Genomic DNA, 19,795 nt, shown 5'->3' with positions numbered 1-19,795 from the left:
GTATTCCATTTCAAGTGTGTAGTCCATCAACAGACAAAGGTGATGCTGGCAGAGATTAATGAGGTGCATCGCAGTTCAACCTGCAGGTCATTTCAGTGAGGTTCGTTGGGGTCCATCCTAAGTCCAAGGTTCAGGCAGTGGCATATGAAGTATCCCATATCTTACAGCTGGAGTTGGCATCAGTTCATCCTGTGAAGTCAAAACACTTAAATGATGTCTGGCTGGCACCGGCTGGAGTTTGTCATCATCTTTCAGTGACACATAGCAGTAGAGTCCGACACCAAGCAGGAACGGAGCTGGATCTGGCCGGCTCTGGTAACCTCAGGATATGAATCCCAAGGTTGAGACATGGAAACAAAAAATATATTAGCGTAGATGCCATTCAATTTTATGCAGAGTTATAGATCATGATGGATGTTTCTGATTCCGGCAGACCTAACTAAAGCAGTCTAATTGTGAGTTGAAGGATAAATTAGGTGTATGCCTGGCTAAATAGATGAGTCTTTAGCCTAGACTTAAACTGAGTGAGTGTGTCTGCAGCCCATACAGTGTTAGGGAGACTATTCCATAGTTTAGGAGCCAAGTATGAAAAGGATCTACCACCTTTTGTGGATTTTGATACCTTGGAATTATTAACAAGCCAGAATTTTGTGATCATAATGAATGTGACTGAATATAGCAAGACAGAAGTCACTTAAGTACTGTGGAGCTAGACCATTCAAAGCTTTGTATGTAGTTTTTTATAATTAGAATTTTAAAATGAATATGAAATTTAAAAGGTAGCCAATGTAACGACGATAGAATGGGGCTAATATGATCATATTTATTGGTTCTAGTCAGCACTCTGGCAGCTGCATTTTGAACCAATTGAAGTTTATTTATTGAACTTTCTGGACATCCTCCCAGTAATGCATTACAATAATCTAGTCTTGAGGTCATGAGCGCATGCATTAGTTTTTCAGCATCAGCAACAGAGAGCATGTGTCGTAATTTAGCAATATTTCTCAAGTGGAAGAATGCTGTTCTACAAACATTGGTAATTTGATTTTCAAAGGACAGATTGGTATCAAATATAACACCTAAGTTCTTTGCTGTAGAAGATGACGTAACAGTACATCAATCAAGAGTAAAATTATTTTTTAGCCACTTATTTTTTAGAAGTTTTTGGCCCAATCATTAGTACCTCTGTCGGAATTGAGTAGAAGGAAATTTCTGGCCATCCAATCTTTGATTTCATTGATACACTCTGCTAATATGGAGAATTGTGAGTTTTCATTGGATTTAGAAGAAATATAAAGTTGGGTATTGTAAGCATAACAGTTGAAATTTATTCCATGATTCCTGATAATATCTCCCAGGGGAAGCATTTATAAGGAGAAAAGCAGAGGTCCTAAAACTGATCCCTGTGGCACTCCATACTTAACTTCTGTTTGATTTGACAATTCCTCTTTTACATATACAAAGTGGTAGCGGTCTGATAAATAGGACCTAAACCATGCTAATGCAAGTCCACTAATGCATAATTCTCCAGCCTATTCAAGAGAATATCGTGATCTATCATGTCAAAGGCAGCACTAAGATCTAAAAGCACAAGAAGAGAAATGCAGCTGCGATCAGATGATAAGAGCAAGTCATTTGTTACACTGATAAGTGAAGTCTCTACTGTGATGGGGCCTAAATCCTGACTGAAACTCTTCATATATTCCATTTCTCTGTAGAAATGAACATAGTTGGGAGGACACATAAATGGTAGATTTGAAATCGGTCTGTAATTAGCCAATTTTCTAGGATCAAGCTGTGGCTTCTTAAAAGCGGTTTGATAACTGCCATTTTTAAGTTTCTTGGGACATATCCTAAAGATAGCGAGGAGTTGAGAAGAGGTTCTGAGATTACAGGGAATACCTCTTTTAAGAGCTTAGTTGGTATTGGATATAACATACATGTTGTGGCTTTTGATTTTTTGATAAGTTTTGTTAGCTCTTCATGACCTATCACAGAGAAGGATTGAAGTTTCTTGTGAGCAAAATTATGAGACACTGTTTTCTGAGGTGTTGTGACAGTTGATTGCATAGTTCCAATTTTATTTCTGATTATTTCAATTTTATCAGTAAAGAAATCATGAAGTACTTACTATTGTGCTGCGACGGAATATCTGGTTGAGTCGATGCTTTATTAAATTTATTAAATTTAGCCACAGTAATGAATAAACACCTAGGATTGTTGTGGTTATTTTCTATGAGTTTGCTAAAATATGCTGACCTGGCAGCTTTTAGTGCCTGTCTGTAGCTACATACACTATCCTTCCATGCACCACGAAATACCTCTAATTTTGTATTCTTCCACTTGCACTCCATTTTGCGAGCTGCTCTCTTGAGATCATGAGTGTGATCATTGTACCACGGGGCGAGGCTTTTTTCTTTAATTTTCTTTAATCAAAGGGGGGCGACACTATCAAGAGTGCTAGAGAAGACTGTATTTATACTTTCTGTTATTACATCAAGTTCTTCTAGACTTTTTGGCTTACTGAGTATGTGAGACAATTATGGAAGGTTATTATTGAAGCTATCTTTAGTGGTCGAAAGAACAGTTCTACCTGAATGATAGTGTGGTGTAGATTGAGTAACATTAGCTGATCGCATCAAACAAGAGACGAGGTAATGATTCGAGATGTCATCGCTCTGCTGTAGAATTTCTATAGTATCAACATCAACTCCATGTAACTCCATTCACATAGACACTTCAGAAAATTAAGTACACAACTATTTCTGGGCTTAAAAGATACAAAAACTATATCAATGTGGAACATTGTATCTCAAAAGGAGTAATGTGACCCCCCATGTACTACTTGAAATCAGAAATTGCCCACCCCAAGGGGCTAAATTTGAGATAATTTGAAATATTTTTTGTTCAAATTTGATTCATAGATGTACTCATATATATATATAGCTGTATAACATTTAGAAAGTCGGAAGGTCCACTGCATGTTTGTGTGTCAAAGTAAAGTCTGTTTAATAAATAAATATAATAATGCATAAATAATGGAAATAAATGTACACATTTATACACATTTATGTCAAAATTGAAAATGTATTTATTTCTAAATACACTTTACATTTCTTTGCAGTTATGTTTGTATTATATTTATAATATTGTCACCTTCAGTCCTCCATAGTTGAGGCAGTTGTAACAAAAAAAGAATCTTTATTTTATTTGTTACAATCTGAAGCAGTTACTGTGCAACATAACTTCTCATTAAAGCAAGAAAAAAACCTAATGAAACAGCAATGCTTCTTTATAGTTTTTAATATTGGAGATGCTGTAAGCGCTCCCTCATTAGGGCATCAGGTATACTTCAGCACCAGGGGCGTAGGAACAATCTGAAAACTGGGGGGAGGGGGGACACATTCTAAATCTCATCAGTCTCTCTTCACAATATGACACTTTTAAAGAATTTTTAGTTTTAAAAAGATTTTTTATGTTTAAGAATGTGTAGAAACGTACAAATGTTTACAGCACTGTTTGATTTGATTAATATTGAATTCATGGAATGAATCAGTTAATTCCATTGCATTTATAATCAGTTAGATTAGTTAACATTTATTTAACACAGTTGACATTATAATATGACATTTTAACTGTTTCATTCAGTTCTGTGTGATGTCTGCTGCCCTATACAACATTTTAAAAGATTATATAACTTTAAGGCTACACTTTAAAATGTTCAAATGAATAAAAACCTTCACTCGTTCAATCATCTTTTAAGCATTTAATTTGTTTTCAGAATGTGCCAAAAAAGCACCATAAAACAATAAAAGTAATCCATTTAATTTGTTCAATATAATCCAAATCTTCAGATAGAATTAAGGATTAGATCCAAATTCAAGTTGTTTTTTCAAAATCTCCGTCTCCATCCACCGTCGTGCCCGACATCAACCATCAACCCGCTTTGCTTTAAGCATTACTCTGCCTCAAGCATAACGACCAGCGGTTTTACAACAGTGATGTCAAATGCTCATTGGCTCTCAAGTGTCTCGTGACTGTTTGCGACTGCCGTATTCTGTATTGGCGTATGACAGCGTTGTTATGGAGTGTATCAGGAGAAGATTTACAGCGATTAATACTCTCTACCTCACACAATGCTATTGTATGCCATCAGGGAGAACATCAGATGCAGCGCATCGCCCTTTGGACTACTTTTGTACTGAAGTTTTCAATTTTTCTGAATACATTTTTGTGATTAAATGTGTTTTAAATGCTTAATAAATAGTTAGGTTAAGGGGTAAGGGTTGGATTAGCGGCTGTAAAATATATATATAAATTACTATATTGTAACAAAAATGATTGTCACTGTAAATTAATCTACTTGTTACATGTTTATATATTGTTGAAAATTGGTTATGTTTAGAGGTTGGGGTAGGATTAAGGGATCTAAAATATCTATAAAACAGTAAAAATGTACAAATACAGTACTGTGCAAAAGTTTTAGGCACTAAAGATGTTTCACAAAAGCATTTGTCTTAAGATGGTTATTTATATCTTCAGCTTTAGTGTGTAAATAGGAAATATAAATGTTAGACTCCCAAACATTACTTTTGCAAATAGAATAGAATAGAAGAACAGGGAGCCCTGCAACAGATGTCATGGCCCCCACAGAGTCCCCCACTGAACATCATGTCAGTCTGAGATTACATAGAGTTTACTACTGTTTACATGGGAACAAGACAGCCGGCTCTTATTTCCTATGTTCACGGACATGTACGTCATAAGCCATGATTTTGTGCCAAATCGGACCAGAGAGCTCAAAACACAAATAATTTTCATAGGCTTACCGTAGTGAATCGGGGTAAGGTAAGAACATTGTTTTGAAGACTGGTTGTTTATGTAATCAATCAATAATGGCAATTTGTGAATTTTTACCAAAAAATCATACGTAGTGCAGCTTTAACTTATTGACAACTCTATGGACAGCATAATGTCTCAGATCTGTTTCGTGAGTGCTGTTGAACTTGCATTGGCCACGAACCGCTATCACGTCCGCAAGTGATTTTGAATTCTCCGCTGTAATGTGATTTGTAACGGGAGCCAGCTGGTATGCTGTGCAGTATGTGTAAACCTCACTCCTCTGGCATCAAGAGGCGCACTAGCAACTGATGCTAGGAGCTGTAGCCTTTTGCCTCCTCGTTAGTGAGCCCGCCTTCCATACCGGAAACCCCAGTTCGAATCGCGCTCAGTACAGTTTGAGCAGGACTGGTTACACAATCTCATGCATAAGGCAGCACAGTGATTGAATGGAACCGTTACTTATGAACAATGTGAATGCGATTCGTCCTGTATTTATGCTGGTCCAATGGTGTCACAGCGAAATTGTTCAAGATCGTTAATTTAACCTTGTTATTTATTGGAAATTTTGCCTACTGTGGTCCAGGGACCGTCTCAAAAGTCCACACATTATGCTAAAACATGCTAAAGCTGTAGAAAGTATGTTAAGTGACCATTTGAAAATTACTAAGGTCAAACTCACAATTTATGTTTGCATATTCAGATAAGTTGTCGTTAGCAGCAGTAAGACAATGTGCTGCAAAAAATTGTTCGGCTAATGATGCACATCAAATGTGTTTACCCAAATATAAAAGAAGAAAATGGGAATTATTTGCATGGAGAATCACTTGTCGTTGACACTACTTTAGGATGCATCTACAATGTGTATGAATCAGTTTTAGATTGTCACTTTGGTCCTCCAGAGTTAATTGAGTACAGCTAGTAGCATGTCATGAGGCGCTCAATAAGCTGATGCGAAATTGTTCAATACTATCAAAACTCTTGTTTTTACTCTTAAAAGTTTATTAATGGTTTCTCTGCCTTACCTTAGGGTCAGGAAATAACTCTCCTTTTATTGAAAACAGCTTGCCAGCCATTGTAATAGTGTTCTTCAGTTGGCTGTGTGAAAAGACGGACGTGACTAAATGTACGTGCTGTAGTTTGGCTGTTAGCATAGTCATTTCATGATGACTGATTTGTGTAAACACCTGTGATTTTGCATGATAGTGCACGATCATTATCACACAAATGTGTTCTGACATTAAAACTAAAAATATTTTTTATGTTGAAACATTTTTTAACCACTTTTCATTTTGTATTTATTCAATTCAAATGCATACAGTGATTTGACCTCAGAAACAAGTGTTGTTTAAAAGCAACATAGTGTCTGTACTTTTGTGTTCCTGTGTTATATCGTTCTTTCAGAAAACTATCAATCAAGATATTAGAGGATACATACAGATGGTGTAGAGTTGATTATTTTGTTTTTAAGTGACAACACAATCATAACATGTTTTTATGTAACTCACCACAAAACAAACTAACATATACCTAGTTTTGGGGAGTAACTAAAAGTAGCGACGCTAACTACGTACATTTATTCAATCAAGGGAGTAATCAAACACACTCACATAAACCATCCTCTCCCTCTCTCTCTCTCATGTAGTGCTGGGAAAACCAAATCATTTAAGTGAATCGGTTCTTTCAGATATTTCATGTAAATGAACCGGTTAGAATAAAGATTCAGTTTTATTCAGCTTTGGGAACTCTGATTCATTTTAGTGAGTCGATTGTAGGGTTGCCATGGTGTTAGTTCCCTTACGACACTTGGCATAGCGTTTATTAACGCATATGGGGAGTGCCTTCTTACAGGACCTAGTTGAAACCTCTCTACAATAACACCAATATTCTAATATCGGCTATGGTGTCTGAGCCCCGTCTGTTTTGGTGCGAAACTGTCAGCTATAAAAACAGGTGCACAAACATCATTTCCTCAGAATTTCTTCCTACAAGACAGCGATCCTCTCTTGTCTAGAAGCCCTCTACCCTTCGCCGTCGATATACACGAGTCAGCAGGTGGACTCTTCGCGGCAACGAGAAGACTCTCTGCTCCCCTGCAGTGCTCCGGTGAACATCACTCCACCTCGCTGCTGACGCTTCGCTGGTGAACGGGCCTCAGCATCCTGATTCCCGCAGTGCTTTGGCTGGTGTTGTGTATCCTTACAAAGCTATTGTGTATTGTATATTGTGTGATATAAACATAAATATAGTTGTGTACATACAGCTACTGATACCTCTGGACACATCTTCAGTGATGTGCCTGGAATCATTGGGTGTTTTGTGTCTTTCAGCATCATACCCCCTCCTCCAGGTGACCCAACCGGGGCTGATCAGACCCCTGCTTGTGTCCAGATGGCTAGCTTCATATGATTCCATGGGTCACCTCTTTTGAGCCACAGCCATCTTGAGGCCCTCTCTGCCACTTCGGTGTTGCTGCGGATGGCTCTCCTTTTTCTCTCTCCCTCAATGCCCAACTTGCTGAAGGCTCTGGCTAATAAACGGGCTAAGAATCCCCTGCATCCTACCTCCACTGGGAGACACCTCGCTCTCCATCCAGCCTGCTAACAGTTGCTGACCAATCCTGCATACTTGGAGAGCTTCCTTTCAAAGGCCTCATCCAAGCGATCTTCCCAAGGGACTGCCAGCTCCAGCAGCACAGCTTGCTTAGTAGACTCAGACACAAGGACAATGTCTGGATGCAGGGTATTGGCTTCAATATGGTTAGGGAACTTCAGCTGCCGATCCAGGTCCACCAGCAGCTGCCAATCCCTTGCATAGTTCAGGATGCCTGCAGATGTTCCTTTTGTGGTTATTGGCTGCTCCCCAGCTCTGACAAAGGCGATGGTCTGCATGGAGGCTAGGGCCCTCTTTGCCCACTCAACTCCTGCACTGATGGCTTTGGCGATGGTCTACAGGACCTGGTCATGCCTCCATCGGTACCATCCTTCTACAAGTGCCTTTGTACAGAAGCTGAGGATGTGCTCCAGGGATCCTCGCTTGAAACACAGTGGGCATGCTGGTGACTCTGCTTTCCCCCAAATGTGCATATTTGATGGGCTTGGAAGCACATCATAAACTGCCTGGATGAGAAATTTTATGTGGTGTGGCTCAGCTTTCCAAAGCTCAGCCCAAGTCACTTTTCTCTTGACCGCATTCTCCTATCTTGTCCAAGCTCCCTGTTGCTTCATTCCCACCACCTTACAGGTTCTTGTCTCCTCCACTGTTGCTCTCACCTCCTCCTGGACTAGACAGCGCCTTTTCTTTCCTCTGCTGGAGTTCACTTGGGGAGACGGAAAGGATCCTAGCCCAGCCTGGCCTCGTGTGACCACTCCCACCAACCTCCTGTGCCGTAGCCATGCCTCTGTTTCCTGGACGGCCTCCTTAGCCCTCCACTTTCTGCCAGTCATTGCTCGGATCCCTGCTTTAGCCACCTTCGGATCACTCGAGTCCCTGTACTGTACCACTTCTCTAGATCTTGTTACCTTGAATTCCTCCTCTAAGGATTTGAAGGGTAGTTGAAGTTTATTGTGGTGTCCATAAAGTGCAATGCTGCTCAGTCTCTTTGGCAGCCCAAGCCATCTCCTGAGGTGATTGCTGACCCTCCTCTCCAAGGCTTCGACTGTCAAGATCGGAACTGCATAGACGAGGAGGGGCCACAGAATTCTGGGAAGAATGCCATGCTGATATACCCAGGCTTTGAACTTCCCAGGTAGGCCATATTTGTCCACGATTTCAGCCAACTCTGTGCAGGATGCCTGTATGGATGTCGTGTCCCTTAGAGAGCTGTCAAAAACCTTGCCTAAGCTCTTGACTGGCTTTTCTGTAATGGTTGAGATGGCTGCACCTGCGATGTCGAACCAGAACTTGTCTTCCACCTTCCCTTTCCTCAGCACCATCAATCTTGATTGGGCTGGTTTGAAATGCATCCGTGCCCACTCCACCAGCTTCTCAAGACCCTGCAGAATCCACCGGCAGCCTGGGACTGATTCCGTGACTGTGAGGTCATCCATGAATGCCCTGAAGGATAGTTGCTGTTGGGCGTAATTCATTCAGGGCCCTCTACACTCCCGTTCAGCAGACTTTGTGAACATATTCATGGCTAAGGAGAACAGTGTCACAGTGCATCCTGTGATGATGCCAATCTCCACCTTGTGCCAGATTGATGCACTTGCTCCTGAAGAGACCCTCATCCTGAAGTTGCTGTATTAACCATCGATGAGGTCTCTGATCCTGCTGGGGACATGGTATTTGGTCAGTGTGAGCTACACCAACTTGTGTGGAATGGAGCCATATGCATTTGCCAGATCAAACCACAAAATTGACAGGTTGCCTTTATTCTCTCTGGCCTCCCTGATGAGCTGTGTCACCACACCGGTATGCTCCAGACAGCCTGGCATCCCTGAAATTCTGCCCTTCTGGACTGATGTGTCAATATAGGTGATTTTTACCAAGTAGGTGCACAGCCGATTGGAAATGGCACCAAAGAAGACCTTTGCCTCAACACTCAGAAGGGAGTTGATTTGGAACTGATCTATCTTGGTGGAGTTTTCCTCCTTCGGGATCCACACCCCTTCAGCCACTCTCCACTGTTATGGGATCTTCCCCCTTCTCCAGAAGACTCGTAGGATCTTCCACAGATGCAGCAGTAGTTTGGGACAATTCTTGTACACATTGTACGAGGTGCTGCTTGGTCCTGGAGCCAAGCTTGCCCTTGCTTTACGGACGACCTCTCTGACTTCCATTAATACATGTCGAACTGCACATCCGGTTCAGGGGGGTCTATCAGAATGTTACACTCTCCTAACTCCTGCTCTCTTTCAGGGTCACTGTACATCTTCTTCAAATGTTGCTCTATATCATCCTGAGAACAGATCTGTCTCCCACTGCACTTCTGCCCCAGCAACTCCTTAGTGAACTTGAAGGGATTTGTTATGAAGGCAGCACACTTTCTGTATATATTTATTTATATATTTACATATCTAAAATGTCACTTACTTGTTCACGTCTTTTTAAAGATGTCGTACTGTAAGTGTTCCTTGTGTGAGAGGCACATCCCACTGTCAGATCAGCATGAGAGCTGCTTTTACTGTCTGAGCCATGCCCATGGAGACAGACTGTCGTTCAGAGGGATGATTCAGCCACACGCGCCCTCCCACCCGCCTCTTCTGTGATACAAAGGATTCACACGAGGAGGCACGGTGGGGCCGCGAGGTCGAGCAGGATGAATTTGAGGTGGTCCTCATGCCGGAACATGCTCCGCAAGCCCTGCGAGATGAGCTCCGGCCCTCTGAAAGAGCGCTCTGCCTCATCTCGTTCAGCACTTCTGACGCTGGGGATGATAATGACAATGGAATGTCTCACTGCAATCAGGCGAGTGGTCAGCACGCTCCTCGCCCAGCGAGGGCGAGGAGCGTGCATGCGCCAATTACAGGGAGATGCTCTGCGTCCTTACAAGGGTGGTCGAAGAGCTTAACCTTTAGTGGTCTCCCCCAGAGGAACCTGAACAGCCTCAACTCGATAAATGGTTCCTGCAGTCCAGATGCCGTCAAGTGGCCGTGTTCCACAAATCTGCCCCATTCTTCCCGAAGTTCATAGCGAACTGTCTAAGTCCTGTCACGCACTCTTCTCAGCATACTTGCGCAGTGAAGCCATCCTCTCTAATGTGGATCATGGGGAAGAAAACGGTTATGCCCAACTACCCCTTGTGGAGGAGGCGGTAGTGGCACACCTCTGCCCAGTGAGTAACAGGGCGTGGAAATCATGCCCCATACATCCTTCCAAGCCATGTAGACAAACAGCCACACTGGCTGGAAAAGCTTACTCAGCGGCAGGACAAGTTGGATCAGCACTCCATGCAATGGTTGTGCTCCAGGTATTTCAAGCCACGCTCCTCAAGCAAATGGACGAGCAAGGCTTTGATCCAGAGATGCTGCATGCCATCAAAGTCAGTGCGCAGGCCATCGGCAAGTCCATGGGCAACCTGGCAGTTCTGTAGGCTGATCCTCACAGAAATGAGTGATAGAGAAAAAGCCACTCTGTTGGATGCTCCAGTGTCTCCAGCCGGCCTCTTTTCCGGCTCTGTGAATAAGTTTGCTGAGTGTTACATCACAACTCAGCAGCAGTCACAGGCTATGAGACAATCTATGCCCAAACGGAGTACATCATAGCCAGTTCGTCTTTGCTCTGTTTCAAGCCTGCACCCAACTAAAAGCCCCATACCTGCTGCCTCGGCGCCAGCACCTGCCGCCGGCGAGCCACCAGTGAGGCCAAGCCATGGCCCAAATGGAAGAACAACACCCCCCCGCAGCAAAAGCACTCCTGACACACAATACTGTTCCCCTCTTCCCCAATGCTGTTTGTTGGGAAAAGAATATTGTTGTTCAAAATGTTGTTCAACATGTTGTTTTCTGTGTCTCACATTAATCACATGCAATAAAGTTTGCACATTATGCACACTTTTTCAATAAAGGGCTTTCCCACTTCAAAGCCCACATATTTTGCACAACTGCTTCCCAATGGTAAGCAGCGCATTATATCTTGTAATGAATTTCAAAGATTGAAAAAATATTACTGCACTCGTTGCACATGCACGACACGCTTACACTTTTCAATAAAGGGCTTTCCAACTTCAAACCCTCATATTATGCGCAACCACTTCCCAATGGTAAGCGGCACATTATATCATGGTATGAACATACCAAATTGCCATCTGTCCCATTTACGTGGACACGTGGCGATCCAATTTGCAAGTCGGCCGCCTCGTTTCAATGGTGTTCTGTCTTCCACGGTTCCGTCCGAAGATGCACCAGTGTTCTGAGCCGAAATACACAATCGTCTTGCAAGAACACGATAGAGGTTGTTTCATATGAATTAATAAGCCAGCTGTCCCACTGCACGAATGCGTGGCAAGTCCTCACGGACATGTCAGAGCTGGTGTTTACAACAATCAAGCACAATTTGTGGTCTGACCCCACGATATGCCGGAGTTGCATGTACAGACTGCGACACACACAGCGGGATTTACAGCCATTAACTCCTCGTTCTGGAGAAGGACAGTGGGCTTCGGCCCATTCTAGTTCTTGAATCGCACGCTCGCAAAGCTTAATGTTAACTCAGAAACAGATCTTATAGCACATCCGTCCTCAGGACTGATTTACATCAATAGATCTGAAGGACACGTACTTCATGTACCAAGCACAGCGCCAGCCCTTTACTAACAAGGTGTTGTTCTAGATGCCGGTCAAGTTTTCAGAAAGAAAGTGCTTACCACAAATGCATACAACACAGGTGGGGTGCGGTGTGTAATGGACGCCCGACTTTCGACACCTGGAAACAGGTGCGAAACGGCCGTGACGTATCAACCGCCTATAGCTACTGGCTGTCTTTCTAGCAATGAGAGCTTTTCATTCCAATATTGTGAATCACCACATTCTGATTCGTTCGGACAACCCAACAGTAGTGGCGTATATGTGTTGCCATGACACACTGGCCCACGTATGGCCGGCGAAACGCAAGTATGCACTTCACCTAGTGTTCCTGATTTACTCTGTCATATGCAAAGTCAGAGAGGACAAGGAAACGATTCTATTTTTGCGCCGAAATGGCCCAACCAGCCATGGTTTTCAGAAATGATAGAGATGCTGTACATCTCGCCATGGGAAATACCGCTGAGGAGGGATCTCCTCTATCAGGCGCAAGGCACAATCTGGCATACCCAGCCCAAGCTGTGGACACTATATGTGTGGCCCCTCAATGGAGCACGCTAAATGTGCCAGAACTGACGCATTCAGTCATGAACAACATTTTACAGGCCAGAGTGCCTTCCAAGAGACGCCTCTACGCTCTAAAATGGAATGTGTTCACTGATTGGTGTATCTCACATGGGAAAGGCCCAGTAAACTGCCCCATACATAAAATTCTCATATTTCTTCAAGAGCAATTAGACGCAGGACTCACTCCATCAATGCTCAAAGTGCATGTGGTGACTATATCTGCGCATCATGCACACGAAGCCGGCGCCACTATAGGCAAGCATGATTTAATCATAAAGTTCTTTAAAGGAGCAAGATGATTAAACCTACCTCAGCCGGCTACAGTCCCGACTTGGGACTTAACTTTAGTCCTAAATGCTCTCTCAGGGCCCCCCTTCGAGCCTATGGACTCGTTGATTAGTGCATGCTTTCCATTAATACCACACTACTGCTAGCTCTGGCCTCAGTAAAATGGGTCGGTGACCTGCATGCACTATCAATCAACAATTCATGTCTGGAGTTTGGCCCCAGTCTTTCAAAGCCACTGTCAAACCCAGAAAAGGCTATGTGCCTAAGGTCCTAACCACACCCTTCAGAGCGCAGGTGGTTCACCTTCAGGCCTTCTTCTTGCAACCAGAGGTGGAAGTCATCCAAATATGGGCAGAGAGGATTTTTCACTGTAATTACATATGGCCAACAGGAGATGGTGCCAAGTGCATGACACAGACTCAATAATGACTCAAATGACACAGAGTGGAACTGAATAAGATCTCGTTACTCATGCCTGCATGATTTGGAAAGAGAGCAGACCTTTAGTCATTGTTGTATTTGCATGTACAATTATTATGTTTTATTTGTTTGGAGAGGCTTTTGGACACTTGGAGACATTTTTGTCCACTATGATAAATTATATTTGTAATGCTATAACTTTTGATTGCTTTGTCGTATCAACACAAAATTTTTCTCAGATACAGTTGACATGATTGGGAACAAAACAAAAGCAGTTTTTCGTAGCCATCTTATTTACACCCTGTTATATATAATGTCAAATCAGAAAAACAAAAAAAGTTGTTGTTTTTTAAGCAGTTTCTTTGGCTGAGAGTCTCAGAATGCATAATAATCTATATAATTAAAATTATGATATAGACATTTAAAATGATACCAAACACTTGACCCTTTTTTTTTGTCAAGCTATAAGCCTTTAATTTTGAGGATGCCACTGAAACAGGAAATATTTAAAAACACCCTCAGAGCTTAAAGGGTTCAGGGCAGAATGGTAGTTAAATACCTTCTGGTAACCAGCCCTGAGTTTTACCTGCTACCACACCACACCTCACCTCACCTCACCTCACCACAGTTTTCTTTTTTCTAAACTCATCTGGTTGCATCCGGTCAGGAACTATTTTCATGCACTTTGTGAGTATTTAAATAAAGAGTTAAAACAGAGGAGAGCAAAGTCTTTTGTGTGAAGTTTGGATGTTATCCATCATGTTGACAGGAGGAAAAGTGTTTGCATTGATGGAGGCAGTTTAGGGATAAATACCAGTTAAACTCATTCAGTATTGTAGGAACAAGCTGAAAGTGCAGAGCTTTGATCGACAGTTCTCTCCCTAAATACAGGTAAATTATTAATTATTTTTTATTTACCCACAATTTTTTTAGGCCTGCATTTATGTGGGATAAAATTGTTAATTATCTACAAACTTAAGTAATAAAAGGAAAATTCCATAAAAGAATCAACAAACCACTGTATTTCAACCATTTTAGTGATCGAACCATCCACTCAGCGGAGATGAAATGCTCACTGGGCTGTCTGCTTGTGTTCGCAGGTGTGTGTATTGTGTTTTGTGTTTCTCTAAAATAGAAAAAGGCTGTGAGCTCACAAGTAAATGTCATGATTAATTCATGACTTAATGTCATTTTGTGTCTCAATGTTTTAATATTTTCACCTACTGTATGAGATGCGTTTTAGTATGAAAGGTGCTATATCTATTTTTAACTGATTATTGATTAACAAAATCATTAAACACCACATTGTATTCATATTTGACAGATCTGTTTTAGTAACTTTTTCACTCATTGATTGCATTTCATATATTATCAGTTTGCACAAATGTGGCACTTTTGTAAACTTCACAATCTTTTTGTAAAATTTCCTATAAGAATATTTGACACATATTTGTCTAATCTACAGGAGTTTTCTTGATTGACACCTGCATCCCATATAAGTTTATTCTTATTGAACAACTGAACACATGGGATGAGGCAAAAGCGTACTGTGAAGAATATCGCAGTGGTTTGGCCGCTGTTCAAAGTAGTGAAGATTGGAAGGATATAAGAGCTGAAGTAAATAGCAAAAACTTTCTTTCTAGTGCATGGGCTGGGACAGTGTCTAATGAGGTTCTTTACTCAAGATGGTTTTTTGTATATCCTAGTGGAAAATATGGATATGCTTTAATCTCAAGTCTCAAACCTTTCTACTGCAAAACAAGTACGTTTTGTATGTTAAGTATATTTATTCAGGCATATTTGTCGGAAATAGGGGAGACCCGGGCTAGTTGTCACACAGGGAAGATCAGAGAGGGTCTTTAACGATAAGGTTTTGAGTCAAAAGGCCAGCTGTGCAAAGTCCAGAGGTTTTGTATGTTGGTTTCACCTTGTTGAAATCACTCTTAAATAAAATAAATACTATTATACTAATTTTTTATTATAACCTGCAAAGTATGAGTCTTTTTTTCTTGGGCAATAACAATGAAAATGTTCAATAGCTTTTTTATAGTCAAGACTTTAAGATATATGAATATACCAAAACTGACATTTAAAAATAAACTTACTCTGAGAAATAATTACCAAGTGTGACGACTAGCCCCAGTCTACCTTATTTACAATAAATACATTAGGCAAGGCAAGTTGTGGCTCAGTGGTTAAGGTTCTTGGTTACTGATCAAAAGGTTGGGGGTTCAAGCCCCAGCACTGCCAAGATGCCATTGTTGGGCCCTTGAGCAAGGCCCTTGACCCTGTCTGCTCCAGGGGTGCTGTATTATGGCTGACCCTGCACTCTGACCCCAGCTTAGCTGGGATATGTACAAAAAAAAAAAAGAATTTCACTGTATATGTGTGATAATTAAAGAATTTTTAAAAAAAAGTTTATTTATATAGCACATTTCATACACAATGGCTATTCAAAGTGCTTTACATAAAAATTATAAAGAAAATGCAAGATAAAATACATTTGAAAAGCATTTAAGAACAAGAAATAAGAATAAAAACTAAAAAAAAATTAAAAATTGTTAAAATGGATAAAAAAAAAAGAATACAGAAATAATGATGCAGTGCAATCAGTAAGTGCAGCTCAGTGAATAAATGCACAGTTAAACAGATGTGTTTTCTGTCTGGAATGTGGCTACTGTTGGGGCACATCTAACCTCTTCTGGAAGCTGGTGCCAGCTGCGGGTGGCATAACAGCTAAATGCTGTCTCACCTTGTTTTGAGTGAACCCTTGATATTTCTAACTGGCTTGATCCTAATGATCTGAAAGGTCTGTTAAATTTACATGCAAAAGCATATCTGCAATGTAATTAGGTCCTATGCAATTGAGTGATTTATAAATGAGTAATAGTACTTTAAAATCAATTCTAAATGTAACTGGAGGCCAATGTAAAGACCTGAGGACTGGAGTAATATGCTCTGATTTTTTCGTTCGGGTGAGAATCCTGGTAGCAGCATTCTGAATGAGCTGCAGGTATCTTATGGTCTTTTTGGGAAGGCCGGTGAGGAGTCCATTGCAGTAGTCCACCCTAGTGGTAATTAATGCATGAACAAGTTTCTCTAATGGCAAGTGCATGACTTGCGCTGCTTCATTGATTAGAATGTGAGCGAACTCACATCACGTCATGCCGGGTTCACACATCCTCCATGAGTGGGGCGTGAGCGCGGCATGAGCAGCGCGTTTTCATTTCGGCGCCCATATTAACAGATGACACTGTTTACACTGCAAGTGTGAGTCATGAGGTGAAGCATCCCAGAAGCACCCCAGATGCGGCATTGAGCCTATTTTTGCCCAGCGGCTCATGCTGAGCCCAGCGGCTCTGGGTGCAGTACAACACTAAAATAATCAGGAGATTATAGAAAAGACACAAAAGCAAATCAAAATTATTCAAACCGAACCTATAGTACACTACAATTTATATGTCTGCATGCAAGTAAACTCAATAAAATAAATATAGTCAAGAATGAATAAACTGCCGGACATTTTACCATTCTGTGTATATAGGTGTACAGTTTAGACACAACATTAACCAATCATAACCAAGTGTGCTGATAAAGATGAAGTGCAAGTGACTGCCCGCTGTTGTCCTTGAAGCAGCAATAACCTCATCTTATTACAAATGTATTAAAGAAAAAATTGGCATAGGACCCCATAGATAACTTTATTTCCAGTGCAGAGGCACTGCTGTTTCTCATGGAAGAGACGCAGCCAATGTGACTGTCCAACACGACCGGCCCGCTCACGCACCACTCACAGAGGACGTGTGAACCCGGTTTAAGTCTTGACTGGACATAAAACATCTAATTCTCGCTATATTTTTGAGATGATAGTAGGCTGATTTAGTTATTGCTTTGATGTGACCACTGAAACTAAGGTCTGGCTACAAAATGACACCAAGCTTCCTTACTTGATTTTTTATATTTATACCCTTGAAGTCAAAGTATGTCTTCACCTTGGGAATTTTGCCTTTGTTGCCAAATACAATAACCTCTGTCTTGTCATTGTTTAACTGAAGGAAGTTTTGGCACATCCAACTGTTATTTTCATCAATGCACTGACGCAGAGAGTCTCTGGGGCTGTAGTCATTTGGTGATAGGGCTAAAGATCTGGTTGTCTTCTGCATAGTTATGGTACGCAGTTTGGTTCTTTTTCATAATTTGGCCTAGTGGGAGCATATATAGGTTGAACAGGAGTGGTGCAAGAATTGAGCCTTGTGGGACTCCACAGGTCACAGATGTCCACTCAGATTCATAGTTACCTATGTTCACATAGTAACCCCTCCCTTCTAGATATGACCTGAACCAGCTGAGGACCGTCTCAGAGAGCCCTGCCCAGTTTTTCAATCTGTCTTGGAGAATGTTGTGGACAACAGTGTCAAAAGCAGCACTGAGATCTAATAATACCAGCCCAGCACTGATATATACATCAGTATTTAGCCAAATATCATTAGCCGTGTTTCCACTATTGGGCCAAATGAGGGCATGCTATTGCGTGCCAGGGCCAGTTGCGTTCCCACTGTCTCTTCCGGGGCTTCATCATGCCTCCACAGGGCTTTCTCAGGGCCAACGCTAATGGCCTTTGGCCCACCGATTACCTTGGGCCAAACAAAGCCAGCCGGGTATTGAGGCTGGTTCAATATCAAAGGCAGGGTTTCGCCGAACTTCCCAGGTTGTGTATCCAGCACACAACGGTACAGGTTCGGTGGTGTTACGTACCCCCCTTTGAATGATTAGGGGTATAAATAGGGAAAAAAATAATTAAATAAAAAATGTGGGCACAGTACAAATCCCTTAAAATGCACAATGGACAAAGTGGTGCCCAAAGAAATTACTTTCCATGGTTCTGTGAACTTTTATTGATGGTGTGCTGGGACATCGTCCTGCTGTAAGTGGAGAGACCACTCGGGACACCATGGCAGTTACAGTCGGTGAGTTGTCGACACTAACTTATCTTGCTGTTTACATTTGATATACAACTCAATATTCTAGATAACTAGATAACATTATACCTCAGCTTGAGCTTCCCTCTTGCTTGTGAAATGGGCGAGGTGTGTGATGTTGGCACCGCAGTGGCATGTTAAGGGCAAGTTTTTGGGCAACACTGCAGAGTTATTGGCCCGATGGTGGGAACTCAGATCGATTTTGGTCTTGCGGCTCGAGGTCCGAGGCTATTGGCCCCGGCCGGCCAGTTAATAGCCCTGGCTCGCACTGGCCATATAGTGGAAAAGTGACTATTAAATATCTTTATGAATGCCATCTCTGTGCTGCGATGCAGTTGGAAACAGACTGGAAATTGTCCAAGTAGCCATTCGAGTTTAAGATTGAAAACAACCTTTTCAATGATCTTGCCTATGAAAGGAAGATTTGAGATTGGTCTGTAGTTGTTCAATAGAGTTATCCAGACTGCTCATTTTTAGAAGGGGCTTGATAACTTCAGTTTTCAGGGACTTTGGAAATGTGTAGCATCAAGAGAGCATATGAAACATGTTTTTTGTTTCGTTTTTCATATAAAGTGCATTACGTATGTTCTTTGTCTCATAGTTCTGAAGAAACAGATACGAGTACGAGTGGAAGTGAAAACAGATCAAGATGTAAATGATCCAACAACACAGACGGCACTCTTACAGCAGGTGAGTGATACTGTCTGTGTTAAGAAGCCTATTTCTGCAGTATATATAGTGTGTATACTGTGCAAAGTCTAGTATACAGTATACATTATACATTATAATGGAGTCCTGTATTCTACAGTGCAAAGCCCTCGACCTAAGCCTTTGAGTTTTCAGTGTGACGAATGAACCAGAGGTAAAATCAACCACCTTGACTCATTATTTGATTGGACTGTCAATATTTATACTATTATGTTGATAATGTTTTAACTTAAGACACACTCAATTCAAAAACTCAATGGACACTGAGTGTGCCCTAAATTATAGAATGAGCCAAATACTGGCAGTATTCCCTACATGTACCTGGACAGATGAATAACAAACAAATGAATGTAATGGAACCTTATGAAAGTCATATGGTTTCGAGCAAAAAATAGAGTACATTGAAATTTGGCAAACACGTGACTTTAGCACACTTATGATTTGAAAATAGCTTCATTTGAAAACTAAATATCCTGTGAGTTCTGTGGAAGGTGATCATTAAACCATTTATAAGAACTCTGAATTGAAAACAGAAAATTATCTGAACAGCTTTCACTATATCAATAATATTCCAAAAAGAAAACGAAAAGTTGCGACTCCGGTGGGACTCGAACCCACAACCTTTGAATCACATCGCTAGATATGCCTAGAAGTCCAATGCGCTATCCATTGCGCCACGGAGCCACCTGTTGATGAAGTGGAATATTACAGCTCTTCTTTCACATTTTAAAACTGTGACGTCCGTTTTGT

The 19,795-nt window shown here is 41.4% G+C and overlaps 1 non-coding gene and 1 pseudogene across 1 annotated transcript; both read right to left on the bottom strand.

Moving 5' to 3' along the window:
- Nucleotides 1-7,208: 7,208 nt before the first annotated feature.
- LOC127411764 (uncharacterized) lies at nucleotides 7,209-10,296 on the bottom strand (annotated as a pseudogene).
- A 9,342-nt stretch (nucleotides 10,297-19,638) lies between these two features.
- trnar-ucu (transfer RNA arginine (anticodon UCU)) lies at nucleotides 19,639-19,729 on the bottom strand. The gene is given in 2 exon segments: nucleotides 19,639-19,674; nucleotides 19,693-19,729. It is a non-coding gene; the product is annotated as a tRNA-Arg (tRNA).
- Between the last annotated feature and the right edge of the window lie 66 nt (nucleotides 19,730-19,795).

The sequence above is a fragment of the Myxocyprinus asiaticus genome, chromosome 2 (genome assembly GCF_019703515.2).
Source record: "Myxocyprinus asiaticus isolate MX2 ecotype Aquarium Trade chromosome 2, UBuf_Myxa_2, whole genome shotgun sequence".
NCBI lineage: Eukaryota > Metazoa > Chordata > Actinopteri > Cypriniformes > Catostomidae > Myxocyprinus > Myxocyprinus asiaticus.
This window is presented reverse-complemented; position numbering and strand designations above follow the sequence as displayed.